This window comes from Rhinolophus ferrumequinum, chromosome 9 (assembly GCF_004115265.2).
Source record: "Rhinolophus ferrumequinum isolate MPI-CBG mRhiFer1 chromosome 9, mRhiFer1_v1.p, whole genome shotgun sequence".
NCBI lineage: Eukaryota > Metazoa > Chordata > Mammalia > Chiroptera > Rhinolophidae > Rhinolophus > Rhinolophus ferrumequinum.
In genome coordinates this window covers 29,774,505-29,788,894 of record NC_046292.1, presented here as the reverse complement: position 1 = coordinate 29,788,894, position 14,390 = coordinate 29,774,505, and positions in this window count along the sequence as shown.

Sequence of the window (14,390 nt, the reverse complement as noted above, 5' to 3'; positions counted from 1 at the left end):
ACACCTGGACTTTGCCTCTTGTACCTTTGGCCCCAATAGACTTTGGAATTGCAATCTGAACATAAGGTTTGGCAAGATGCCCTGAAGGTGAATGAAAGCTGGTTTCAGTACACTGCATACTTTTCTAATTTCCCTTTTTTACTTAGGTTTTGGTCTTGATCGAACCTTGTTATATTTTAGGTTATTGTTAATTTGTAAAGATTTAATAATATTTTATCCAATTATTTTCAGTGGGCATGTAGATCAAACTTTTCTGTCATTCTGGCAGAAATAAAAATGTCTGTCTCTTCAGTGCATGCAGGGACAATTAGGTGCAGGGAATTCAGTCAGCCTCTCAATCCAAAGTTATAAACTTGGGACAAATTCCAGTGTTTTGTTTGGCACATGTAGTATTTAGGAAAAAAAAAAATATCGGGAGATTTAAAATAAAGATTTGGCTATCTTGTTTCTCTTGAAAAATTAGAAGATCTAACAACAGGTGCTTGTAGTCCTGCTTAGCAACAATCGGCTAGAACTGGGAATAGCAGCTGATTTCTTCTGACTGAATGTGTTTTCTGCAATTGCTCATATACACGCCCATTCCGACTTCTCTTATTTGGTCCCCTGTAGACGTTTGTGGATCATCCTTGGGCCAGGTAGTAGTGCTAATAGATAATTTCACACTTTTTCACTGATTTATTGTAACAACAAACCTGCAGTTTATTTCTGGTGAATAAATAAAAGTTATATAGGTGGTGTTATCCCCAAGTTACAGGTGAAGAAACAGGGTTAGTGAGGTTATGTAAATTCCTCAAGGTCTTATAGTGTCAGAGCTAGAATCTGAACCTAGAAGTGTTTTATTCAAAGCTCCTTCTGTTCCAGTGCTATCTTCACCTTTTTTTTGTTTTGTTTAAGCAGTGGAACTGTTTTCAGATGAAGTCTTAGTGAAGTCCGGTATATAAAACCAATAAAGGTCGCACTGCTTTGATTGAAGAGCAGATGGGAATGGGTACCTGTGCTCGGCTCTTTGGCAGCTTTTAAGCACCTCTCTGGAATCCCTGGATTCTACTGAACAGTTTGGACACACTCTCTATAATACAAGCATAACAGTTGGTTAAATGTTACGAGGTTTTAGGTCCTTTGGATGTTACAGTTAACAGCATTCCTGTTTCTTACGCTTGCTGGCATGTTTGCCTTCCTCAGTGTAAGCCTCTTACTGCATTTTTAATTCAGGTGGGTATGTGTTGAGATAGTGGTGAATCTTTTAGCTTTCTATTTCTGTTTTCAGAGTGGTTTAATTAGAATTGTAGTAGTATTTATAGTTTCATTTACTTTGGAGCTCTGATAACCAACTCTTCTCTACTTTTCAGATTCTCTTTGTGTCCAGATGGGTTTGTATGGACAGGCTTGTCCATCTGTAACTTCATTAAGGTGAGTGCTCTTCTTTTTCTTTATTGGAACATGTAGTATTTAAAAAGTTGACACTGGTTAAGTCACATTAAAATGAATCTCAAGGTGAGGTTCAGAATAAAATACTGTGGTTTTGTCAAATAGGCCTATTTGGTGGGGTTGGGAGATACTTTTTCTGACAGAGATATTTGTGGTAATGGGATTTGGATCCTAATCTCCACTTAGTGAGTTTACATATGTTCTTGTAAATAAAATAACATAATTTTATACTCTTTTGTCATTTTTTAAAAAACTTATCTATTCTCTACTTGTTTTAATTAGAAAATACATAGTAAATTTTGATTGCCTTTGTAGCAGATTATTAAATGAGACTAGATGCTAAGTTTAACCTCTTTCTAGAGGATGATGTAAACACGACAGCTAGGTTGTCCGCATTTACAATAAACAAATAAAATGTAAAAAGTAGGAACTAAGTTGTGTACAACCCAGTGGTTTTAGATGTTTTCTTTTTTAATTTTAATTTAAAATTTTTTTTTTTTTTAATATTTTATTGGGGAAGGGGAACAGGACTTTATTGGGGAACAGTGTGTACTTCCAGGACTTTTTTCCAAGTCAGGTTGTTGTCCTTTCACTCTTAGTTGTGGAGGGTGCAGCTCAGCTCCAGGTCCAGCTGCCGTTGCTAGTTGCCGTTGCTAGTTGCAGGGGACACAGCCCACCATCCCTTGCGGGACTCGAGGAATCGAACTGGCAACCTTTGTGGTAGGAGTCGAACCGGCAACCTTGTGGTTGAGAGCCCACTGGCACATGTGGGAATCGAACCGGCAGCCTTCGGAGTTAGGAGCACGGAGCTCCAACCGCCTGAGCCACCAGGCCGGCCCCGGTTTTAGATGTTTTTGAAGTTGCTAAATTCTTTATAAATTAAATCTTATGTGAAATTCAATGACTAAAACAGATGAATGTAGGACTTTCCTGCTTGCTTAGGCTTCCATTTTTTACACTTACACTTGCCTGAGGGATTGCTCTAATACCCAGAGCACAGTTTGATAAAATAACCCACATCTAATGTGTTAATTGAAATCTTTCAGACTAGAATATGAACTGTTGATGACAGCACTGACCAGTTACTTGTGGTGTTGCCGCTAGCTGTATCATTTACTCATTCAGCATATTGAGCATCTAATAGGTTGTCAGACACTATTCTAAATGCTACAGCAGTGAACATAGCAGGTAAAAATCCTATAATCATGGAGCTTATATTCTGGTGAAGGGACAATTAATGAACAAGATAAGTCAGAAGTTCTTGTTAGTTAGTGACAGTGATAAGGGCTAAGGTGAAAAACAAAAAAATAGAGAAGGGGAATAGGAAATACAGGGGTGCGTGTGTTTTAGATAGGGTAGCCATGCAAAACTTGACTGAAAAGGTGATATTTGAAGACCTGAAAGAGTGATGGAACGAGCCATGTATTGGATGTGCAGCAGATGCGCATTCTAGGCAGAGGGAGTCCAGGAGGTACCCGGGCAGGAGGAGACTTGCCCCGTATGTTGGAGGATCAGTGAGGAGGTCAGTGTGGCTGGAACAGATAAGTGATGAAGAGAGTTGCAATTGCCTAGCTCTGGGGGGCAGGAAGAAAGAAAGGAGGGATACAAATATTGTTAAGAGCCATGAATGTGAAGCCAAAGAATCCTTAGGCTTGAAAGAAATTCTGGATGTCTAGAATGCCACAAAAGAAAAATGAAGTTGCATGTTGTTTACTTAGAATCTTCAGCAGGCCAAGGCTGGATATAGTTTTTGCTCAGTAGAAAACTTTACTCCGTACTGTAGGGCTCTTGTTTCCCTGAGAATGCATCTTCCAGCTTATAATGGAAATAGATGGAGAGATTGCTTTTTCTGCTTTGCTAAGGTCTGTGTCTTCCCTCATTTATGCCCCTAAGCAAGGGACACCTGTATGGCTTTGAAAAGAACGTTTAGAAAAGAGTATCATCTTTTCTTTAATCTCCAAAGCTGCTGTAGAACTAATTTGACTTTATAGTGATTTTTGCTTGGTATGACGGAGTGGGGGGGTCATTTTACCCTTTTTTGGGGAATTCTTAAAACTTTGGATATGGTCTTATAGGGTATTGCGCAGATTTTGATCTTCCACTGACTAGACTTCCTTAAAGATATTTTAGTTGTGGGATATTCTGAAGCAAATCATATATTAAAGTCACTGACTGAGATTTTAAATCCCTTTATTTGAATACTTATGTTTAGGTTAAGCTTGTATATGACATTGAGTTAGGAATAATATGTACCTAACTTTTGTGTTTGATAGAATTATAGAAATAGAAAGGATGGTGAAAGAGGAGATACCGTGAGTTATTTTATAATTTACTCACTGGGTGTTATAATTCTTTGCACAATATTCTAGAATTAAAATTTTTTGTGGATCTAGCTATAAATTTAATATTTAATTAATAAACTGAGAAACTATGGCATCTGAATTCGGCTATTTAGTATCTATAAAGCAGAGAAGACCATTGTTTGTCATTAATTTTTCTAACTGGAAGCCAGTGTTTGTTTAATATAAGGAAGAGAAGAATGACTATGTTTTGATGGTGGTGAGGGAAAACTGGATTACTTAAAACCACAATAATTTTAGTCTCCTTTCTCATAGAGTCTTCCTCAGACAAGAAACATCCTCCCCAGCTACACTGTCCAAATGGGAACTCTTAAAGTAGCTAAACCCATTGACAAACACTGCTTGTTTGCTATACCTCTCATATATACCACCTGTGTATCTAGAAAGTGGCTAATCTCAAGACAAGAAGCATCTGAATTGGTGGAGAAGAACTGGACATGTGGCTGGGAATGAGAAAATAGGTAGGCACGTAGGGGTTTGTAGGCATAGGTAAGAATGGGAGTGGACAGTTTATGTGTAAGTGAAGGTAGGGGTGGAATGAAAATTTGTGACATTTTAAAAATCTGTTGGATAGGAGAGGGTAGTTAGTAAATGCAATCCATTTACTAAAACTCTTCCTTTCTCCCCTTTAAATATTTAGGGTAAACAAGTTTATTGTTTTCTATAGATGATATTGGATTCTTGTTTAATTTGAATGTGTTAGGATTATTTAAAAAATTACACTTACTATATTTTTGTGATTAAAAGGTAATACATGTTTATTAGATAATTTGGAAAGAGCTGCTGTTAATACCTTCATATCATGTAATTTTATGCCAGTAATTTTATACCTATGTGTGAATTGGAGAAAGGCCCACTAAATTTCCTCGAAAAGAATGATTACAAGAGATTTCGTATCGATAGCTAAGTATACTCTTTAATTTTAACCAAATTCCTCTGCCAAGAAGGGGCACTAAAGATGGGCTGCAAGCCTGGAAAAGGAAAAAGATACTTGTACCTTCCTGTCTATTCTTCGGGCTTCCTAAGAGTGTTATTCCAGCAAAGGTTTCTCATCCCTACAGTAGAGTCTTATAGGAACCAGCGGGCAAAGCAGTAGTGTGGTGTGTGGAATCCTACTTCCAGCATCATTACAACAGACTGGGAAGAAGGGATGGGGGTTTGGAGCTGAGGGGCAATAACTTGATAGCTTGTTCCAGTAAACCACTGAGAAATATGATACAAAAAGATGTTTTCTCAGATCTATTTTGCAGCTAGTGTTTATGTAGAATACTTGCATGTTGCTGCAAAAAAAACCTCTAATTTTGTAAATCAGGTGAAGTTATATTAAAAATTTATATAGAATTCACAAGTATGCCTTGCAATCTGAATCTACTACATTCATATCCTGAGTTTGCATAGTAAGAGTCTGGATAGTGGATCCTGGGTCATCTATCTGTTCAGTTCCTGAGTTTTGGATAGTAAGAGTGAGAGTTCAGATAATGATGGATACAGTTTCTATCAGTATCAAACAATAGAATCTTAAAAATTTAGCAGAATCTGTTTGGTTCCTGAATTTGCAAAAAGATGAGTTTGAATCCTGAGGCAGGTACACCTGTATTTTATTTCCAAGTACAGGTTCAGTTAAGAGCAAAAGTTTCCTGAAAAAGCAAAAGCTTTCCTTGAACATTTGCTTTATTTAGACAAGTTAACACATACATGTATATAACATACTTTTCACATATTGTAACAATAGACTTTTTATAATTTGGTATGATCAAAGCAAAACAAAATTTGATGTTTCTTCGGACTTGTTAAAATGGGGCCTTTCCTGCAATTCTAAATTGGCTAACATTATTAGAGTTTCATATGTGTATACAGCCTGGAATACTGGATTATCAGGAGCACTTTTAAGTATTTTCTGGTGACATTCACTGTCTTCTACATGAAATCTTTTCCACTTGTTATCTTTTTCTACTTTTACCCCTTTTCGCACTCATTTTTTCCTTTTTGTTAGCTTCTTCCTTAAAGATGCTTTTTATTATTGATCCAGTATCTGTTTAGGATAGCTAGGGAACACAGGGCTATTTTAGCAGTAGAGAAGCTCATGTGTTAGTGCCCCAGATGAATTTCCTGTCCATCTGTTTCCTCAATTTCCTCCTGTTGATATTGGTGATCCTGCTATTTAGAATGACCAGAGGAGGGTAGATTTATTTTAAGGCTTCTTGCTGCCTTGTTTCTAGTCGCAGGCTTGGTATTGATAAGGCAGCTCTGGTGTATGGCCTTAGACACAGGTTCATGTCTCTGCGCCATGTTACCCGTATGATCTTAGACAGGTTACTTCAGTTTTCCTGATTTTGCTGTGCGTAATAGGATTGTTAATGCTTATCTTACTGGTCTGTTAGGATTTATGTAATTAAATATATGCACAAGGCACCTAGCATATTTTTTCCTCTTCTCCATTTTCCAGTAGTACTGTAGAAAGCAAAAGGAATCATCATTTTTAGAAAAAAAGGGAACAAGTTTGTATCTTTACTGTCAGCTTAAGAACGTGCGGCTGAAGAGGATTTCTTTTTCCTCTTCTATGTAACTTTTACCCTAAATGCTTAGGTTCTAGAGTATCTACCAGTAGTGTCCAGGTTTGCAACTGGCCTCCAGGCTAACATTTTGGATATTGCTGACATTGAATTTTATATGTTTATTTTGATAATTAATATATTTTTATGCATTTAGGTCTGCCCCACACAGTGGCAGAAATAGCTTTTGCATTATTATGCCACAGTTTATATCATCATCTTTTCATGTTTAGTTATGGCATGTTCCAATTAAATGAAGAGTGATGAGAAACCCTCTTAACATTGACCATTGTAGAAACTTTTTCTAAAATGTATCTTCATCTTTTCCGACTTTTAAAGCTTTACTGTCTGATATGGTGTCCACTAGCCTCATGTGGCTATGTAAATTTAAATTAATTACAAATAAGTAAAATTTTAAATGAGTTCCTCAGTCACACTGGCCACATTTTAAGTGCTCAGCAGCCACACATGACTAATGCCTATCATGTTGGATAGCCCACAAACATTTCTGTTATTTCGGAAAGTTCTGTTGGACAGTGCTGGTTTGGAACATCCTAAATATAATTTAATTTTTGATCTAAGATGGTTTAATACCTCAGGGCTTCCATTTCTGAACATCAGGTGTTGAAGAATACCATTGACTATTCATTGACTTAAGGACATTATAAAAGTTACTTTTGTGACTAAATATTGACTTTGAGAGCTATCATTTGTGGTATTCTTACGACTAGACCAGGCATTATTTAAGCATTTTAAAGTATATTAATTAAATTCCTCCAGAAACTCTATGAGGTTGGTGCAATTATCCTCATTTCACAAATTTTGAAACTGAGGTGTAAAGTTAAGCGACTCAGGGACATGCGGCATATAAGGGACAAAGCTGGGACTTATATATATAGGTCTTGTTCCAGAACCCATGCTCTTAATCACTAAGTTCTGCCCCTCGGTTATCAGTATTTATCATAATTTAAGGCTTTTTCTTAAATGAGAGATGACAAAAAATATTCCACTGAATTGAAAATACTATAAAAAAATAAGTACAGAAGGAAAAGATCAGTACAGGAGACTGGAAAAAATGATAGAAAACTAGTGATTTAATTTTGAAATACATTATCTAAAATTGAAAAACAAATCTCATTAAAAAAGGCAGCATTTTTTTATGGGGAGGTGAGTTATTTTATAACTGAATTCATATATGTGGGGAAAAATAATATCAGAGGTAATATGGAATAGAACATCTCTGAGAGGAGTATCCAGGATGGAGGAGTAGATAACGCTGTGCTTGCCTCCTCCAATGACATTAAAATTACAAGTAAATTGTGGAACAATATATCTGGAGAACTGTATGAACTCTAGCTGAACAGAAGTTTTATAACTAAGGATATAAAGAAGCCACATCGAGACTGGTCAGAGGGGTGGATATGTGGAAGTGGCCACCCCCACACCTGCTGTGTTGGCTGAGAAGTGGGAGGGATATGTCAGTCATGGAGGTCCCCCACCCCCTGGAAGAGCAAGGGACCTCAACCCACACCGGCTCCCTAGCCTGGTGCCAGGAAGAGGAGCGCCCACAACATGTGGCTGAAAAACAGTGGGAATTCCAACTGTCCTTGTTAGATGGAAGGCTGTGGGAAACCTAGACACTCAGTTAAAGGGCCTGCACACAGACTCACTTTCTCGTAGGCATTCACTCACCCTGGGCTCTGGTGGAGGGACAGTGACTCGGGAAGCATCAGAGATAATATGGGGAGAGACAGTTGTAGCTTTAAGGCGAGGATTGGAGGGACAGTCTCCATTTTCCCTGAGTAGAATTTTCCTCTGGTGCAGCTGGCAGGCAAGTGCCATCTTTCCTGTGTTGAACCCTCCTCCACATGGCGAAATCTGAATCTCATTTGGCCTAGTGAGCTCCACCAGCTCCACCCTGGTGACTCCTTGGGACCCTGCCACACTCAACTCATGCAACGCTGGAGGCAGTTTCTGGGCAAGGAGCCACCCCTGCCTGTGTTGCCCTCTTTCCAGGCCAGTGGAGGCTTGCTTTGGTGTGCTTAGAGACTTGCTGAGTAGCTCCATGGTCAGCACTGGCAGCAAATCAGAATCTAACCTAGTGAACACCACTTGTCCCACCCTGGTGATTCTCTGACACCCCACTTCACCAAACTCATGTACTGCACAAGGCTTTATCAGTGGCTGAGCCTTACGGGAGCTGGCAGGCTTGGCAGAGCTACCGCAGGCCTGGTACTAGTATCAGCCATCCTTGGTTTTAAGTGTGGCCTCTACCATGCACATTCTGGTCTAGCACAGGCAGCCACCAACTGCTCTCCCAAAAGGTCCCAGAACCAACATACCTGGAGGTTGGCTTCAGACTAGAGCAGAGCATCGCCCAATTAGCCCCACAAGTGGCTTACCCAAAGGGCGGTCTCAGTAGGCATCGGAGCCCAAAGGAAATATAGGCAGTAATCTCTGATGTTTTTAGTGATATTTTTCTGATCTATCTCCTCGGGCAAGAGAAACAAAAGAAAGAATAAGTGGTACTACATCAAACTAAAAAGTTTTTGCACAGCAAAGGAAACCATCAACAAAACAAAAAGCCTGCTGAATGGGAGAAGATATTCGCCAATGATACTTCTGATAAGGGGTTAATGTCCAAAATTTGTGAAGAACTCATACAACTCAACACCAAAAAATACCCAAACAATCCAAAGCAAAGGGCAGAGGACCTCAAAGACATTTCTCCAAAGAGGACATACAGATGGCCATCAGACATGAAAAGATGCTCAATGTCACTAACCATCAGAGAAATGCAAATTAAAACCACAATGAGATATCACCTCACACCTGTCAGAATGGCTATCATCAATAAGTTGACAAATAGCAAGTGTTGGCTAGGATGTGGAGAGAAGGGAATCCTGATACATTGTTGGTGGGATTGCAAATTGGTACAGCCACTATGGAAAACTGTTTGGAGGTTCCTCAAAAAATTAAAAATAGAACTACCTTATGACCCAGCAGTTCCACTTTTGGATATTTACTGGAAAAAATCCAAAACACTAATTTGAAAAGGTATATTCTTTTCTAGGTTCATTGCAGCAGCATTATTTACAATACCCAAGATATGGAAGCAACCCAACTGCCCATCAGTAGATGATTGGATAAAGAAGAGGTTCCTCAAAAAATTAAAAATAGCACTGTCTTATGACCCAGCAATTCCGTTTTTGGGTATTTACTGGAAAAAATCCAAAACACTAGTTTGAAAAGATATATGCTTTTCTAGGTTCATGCAGCATTATGTACATTACCCGAGATACGGAAGCAAACCAACTGCTCATCAACAGACGATTGGATAAAGAAGAGGTGGTGTATATATATGTATATACACACACACACACATACACAATGGAATATTATTCAGCCATAAAAAATAGTGAAATCTTACTATTTGTGGCAACATGGATGAACTTAGAGGGTATTACACTAAGTGAAATAAGTCAGACTGAGAAAGACAAATAGTTTATGATCTCATTTATATGTGGACTGTAAAGAACAACAGTAAATCAGAACAACAAACAAAAACCGAACAAACAATAGAAAAGGGCTCATAGATACAGAAGAATGGATGGTTGCCAGAGGGGTGGGAGGTTGGGGAACTGAGTGAAAAAGGTGAAGGGATTAAAAAATACAGCTTGGTAGTTACAAAATAGTCACAGGAATCTAAAGTACACCATAGAGAATATAGTCAGTCAGGCTGCAACACCTGTGTGTAGTAGTGCCAGGTGGGTACTAGACTATTGGGGGAGTCACTGCATAAATTGTAAAGTGTGTAACCACTGTGCTGTACACCTGAAGCTAATGTAAAATAATATTGAATGTCAAATGTAACTGAAAAAACAAAAAGAAAAAATCATCACTGAGTATACTGGCAAAGTCAGAATGGAGTGAAATATAAAATCTGTGTCTGCCAACAGTGCACATAGTATAAACTAATAATGCTGAAAAATAAAAAAAAAATATCTGATTTGATTTAGTAAGCCTATTTTAGTCACCCTTTGCTTGGTTGCAAGAAGAGCACTGGATATAGCAAATGAAAAAGAGAAACAAAAATTGAGTTGAGAATATTGGGGTATTTCACAGAACCCAGGACTAGCTGGATCTCTTGAGGGAACAGAGCTTAGGAATCTAGGCAGTATACTCTCTTCTCTGAATGTAATTTATTTCTTCATTTCTGCAAACCGACTTTCTTTGCCTTTCTGGCACATGGCCATCTGATAGCTTTCACGTTCATAGCTTCTTCATTCAGGAGATCAGCCCAAGCAGTTTCAGTCCTAATTCTAAATTCCTGAGGGAGAAAATTCAGATTAACAACTTGGGTCAGGTATCAACTCTGGTTCAAATCCTTTAATTTGTTGTGGTAGTACTAGTACAGATGTGGTATAGATACGACTTGCAGGACCCTAGGGTTGGAGACAACTTGGAGAAAGGTGAAGTCAGCAAAACACTACAAAGCAGCATGTGTGCAGTCTTGGGTCCGAAGAGTTAGGATTTCAAGAGAGGATGTTTTAGGGTTCAGACCCTTTGCTTATAGTCATGTGGGTAGTGAAGGGGAGACTTGATTCCCACCTTCAAAGCAAAACGGTATCCATAGAATTGTGGATTTGAAATTGGATTTCTGCTTCACTTTTATTCAGTTTGACAGAACATGTTGCATACTTAACGTGCTTACTAGTGTTCGAGATTCTCATAAAAGCAACAAAAGTAAAGGAAAACAAAAAGATTATTCTGCACCGCTCTAAAGCTTACTTGAAAACCTAAAGCGTAGGTGCCATGGACAGGTCTCGGTTGAAGACCTATGGTTCTGAATGGAAATTTTAAGCATGGGAACCCACTTTCTCACAGTTGTGCTAATACTTTTGTTCCCCACCCCACCACACATACATATATGGAGCTTGCAAAGTGAAATATTAGCTATATAAAAAAGTACAATTCATGGAGATTATGGAAAGATGAGACTTATTTAAATTAATAGAGGCTGAAACAAAGGTAGTGCGTCTTATATAGGCCTATAGATAGTTCAAGAAATAGAAAACCAAGAAGAGACGCCCACATAGTAGTATAATGAGAGGAGCACTGGATTGGAAGCCATGTAAAATGGCGATAGTCATTCATGCTTCACCTTACATCACAAATGTGGTTGTTTTTGTTATTGGTACCAAGAAGAAACCTATGTGGCATTAACTAAATTCATGGAGCGAGATTTTTGCATCTGTATTTATCAGAGATATTGGTCTGTGGTTTTTTTTGTGTGTGTGTTATCCTTATCAGGTTTTAGTATCAGGGTAATGTTGGCCCCATAAAATGAGTTAGGGAGTATTGTCTCTTTTTCAATTTTTTGGAAGAATTTCAGGAGGACAGGTATTAGATCCTCTTTGAAGATTTGGTAGAATTCACTAGTGAAGCCGTTTGGTCCCGGACTTTTTGCTTTTGGGAAGGTTTTGGACGACTGATTCAATTTCCTTACTGGTGATCAGTCTATTTAGATTTTCCAGTTCTTCATGATTCAGCCTAGGAAGGCTCTATGTTTCTAAGAACTTGTCCATTTCTTCTAGGTTATTGAGTTTGGTGGCATATAGTCCTTCATAGTATTCTTGGATGATCCTTTGTATTTCTGTGGCATCCGTGATAACTTCTCTTTCATTTCTGATTTTATTAGTGTCTTTTCTCTTTTTATCTTAATGAGTCTAGCCAAGGGTTTGTCAATTATATGAATCTTTTCAAAGAACCAGCTCGTTGTTGCATTAATTTTTTCTATTGTCTTTTTGTTCTGTTTCATTTAGTTCTCTGATTTTTATTATTTCCTTTCTTCTGCTGACCTTGGGTTTCATTTGTTCTTCTTTTTCTAGTTCTTTAAGGTGTAACGTGAGGTTATTTATCTGGTATTTTTCTTGTTTCTTGAGATAGGTCTATAATGATATAAATTTCCCTCTTAAAACTGCTTTCGCTGCATTCCCAAAATTTTGGTAGGATGCATTTTCATTCTCATTTGTTTCTATGTATCATTTGATCTCTTATTTCTTGTTCGATCCAGTCGTTCTTTAAAAGTATGTTGTTTAGTCTCCACATATTTGTGGTTTTTCCTGCTTTATTTTTGCAGTTGATATCCAGTTTCAAAGCTTCTGATCAGAATATGCTTGGTATGATTTCAGTCTTCTTAAATTTGCTGAGGCTAGTTTTATGTCCCAATATATGGTCTATTCTTGAGAATGTTCCATGTACACTAGTAAAAAATGTACAGTCTGATGTTCTAGGATGAAGTGCTCTATAAATGTCAGTTATATCTATTTCATCTAATGTGTCATGTAGGGCTGCTATTTCTTTATTTTCTGTTTGGATGATTTATTCATAGCTGTCAATGATGTATTTAGGTCCCCTAGTATAATTGTGTTTTGGTCAATTCTCCCTTTAACTCTGTTAATAGTTGCTTGGTATATTTCGGTGCTCCCTGATTGGGGCCATAAATATTGATGACTGCTATGTCTTCTTGTTGTATACTCCCCTTTATCATTATGAAATGTCCATCTTTGTCTCTCGTTACCTTTTTTATCCTGAAATCTGTTTCATCTGATAACAGTATAGCTACATCTGATTTTCTCTGGATACCATTTGCTTGGAGTGTTAATTTCCACCCCTTCATTTTGAGTCTATGTTTGTCCTTGTAGCTCAGATGTGTCTCTTGGAGGCAGCATATGTTTGGGTTTAGTTTTTTGATCCAATCTGCTACTCTGTGCCTTTTTATTGGTGAGTTCAGTCCATTTACATTTAGGGTGATTATTCATATGTGAGGATTTCCTATCATTCTATCTTTAGTTTTCTGGTAAGACTGTGTCTCCATTGTTTCTTTGCCTTTTTATTGTTGTCTATTATTTCTGTGTGGTGGTATTCTATGATTTTCTCCTCTGTTTCTTCTTTTATTATGTTACATATTTCAGTTCTGGATTTTTTTTGAGTGGTTACCATTAAGTTTATGTAAAAGAAAGTTTGATATTTAGAGTATTCCATTTTCTTCAGCATGCTTACTTTCTCCATTCCCATATTGCGGTTCAGGCCTTTACTCTCCCTCCTTTTATGTTTTAGTTGTCACAGATTATCCCTATTTATGCTCCTTCAGTATTTCTTGTAGTGCAGGTCTTGTAGTGCAGGTATGTTAGAAAATTCCATCAGCTTCTGTATGTCTGGAAAGGTCTTTATTCCTCCTTCATATCTGAAAGATATCTTTGCTGGATATATTATTCTTGGCTCGTAATTTCTCTCTCTCAATAATTTGAATATTTGATTCCACTCCTCCTGGCTTTTAGAGTTTCTGCTGAAAAATCTGACGATAATCTAATGGGCTTTCCTTTGTAGGTTACTGTCGTCTTTTCCTTAGCTGCCTTGAGGATTCTTTCTTTGCTGTTAATTTTTGACAGCTTCAATACAATGTGCCTTGGAGAAGGCCTGTTGGGGTTGAGGTAATTAGGTGTTCTATTTGCTTCTTGGGTTCGAGGATCCAGTTCTGTCCACAGGTTTGGGAAATTCTCATCGACAATTTGTTTGAATATAATCTCTGTTCCCTTCTCTCTTTTTTCTCCTTCTGGTATGCCCATTATTCTTATATTGCTCTTTCTGATGGAGTCAGAAAGTTCTCGTAGAGTTCTTTCTTTTCTTTTAAGTTTCAGTTCTCTTTCTTCTTCCATCCGTGTCATTTCCAGATTGCTATCTTTGATGTCACAGATTTTTTTCTCCATGTGGTCAACTCTACTACCTAAGCTGGCTATTTCATTCTTCATTTCTTTTATTGAGTTCTTAATCTCTAGAAATTCTATTAGGTTCTTTTTCAAAATTTCAATATCTTTGGTAAAACATTCATTTTGTTCTTTGATTGTGTTTCTGAGTTCTTTAAGCTGCCTGTCTATGTTTTCTTGTATCTTGTTGACTTTTTTTAAGAACTGCAATCTTGAATTCTCTGTCATTTAAGTCACATATTTCCATGTCTGTAAGTTCATTTTCTGGAGACTTTTCATTT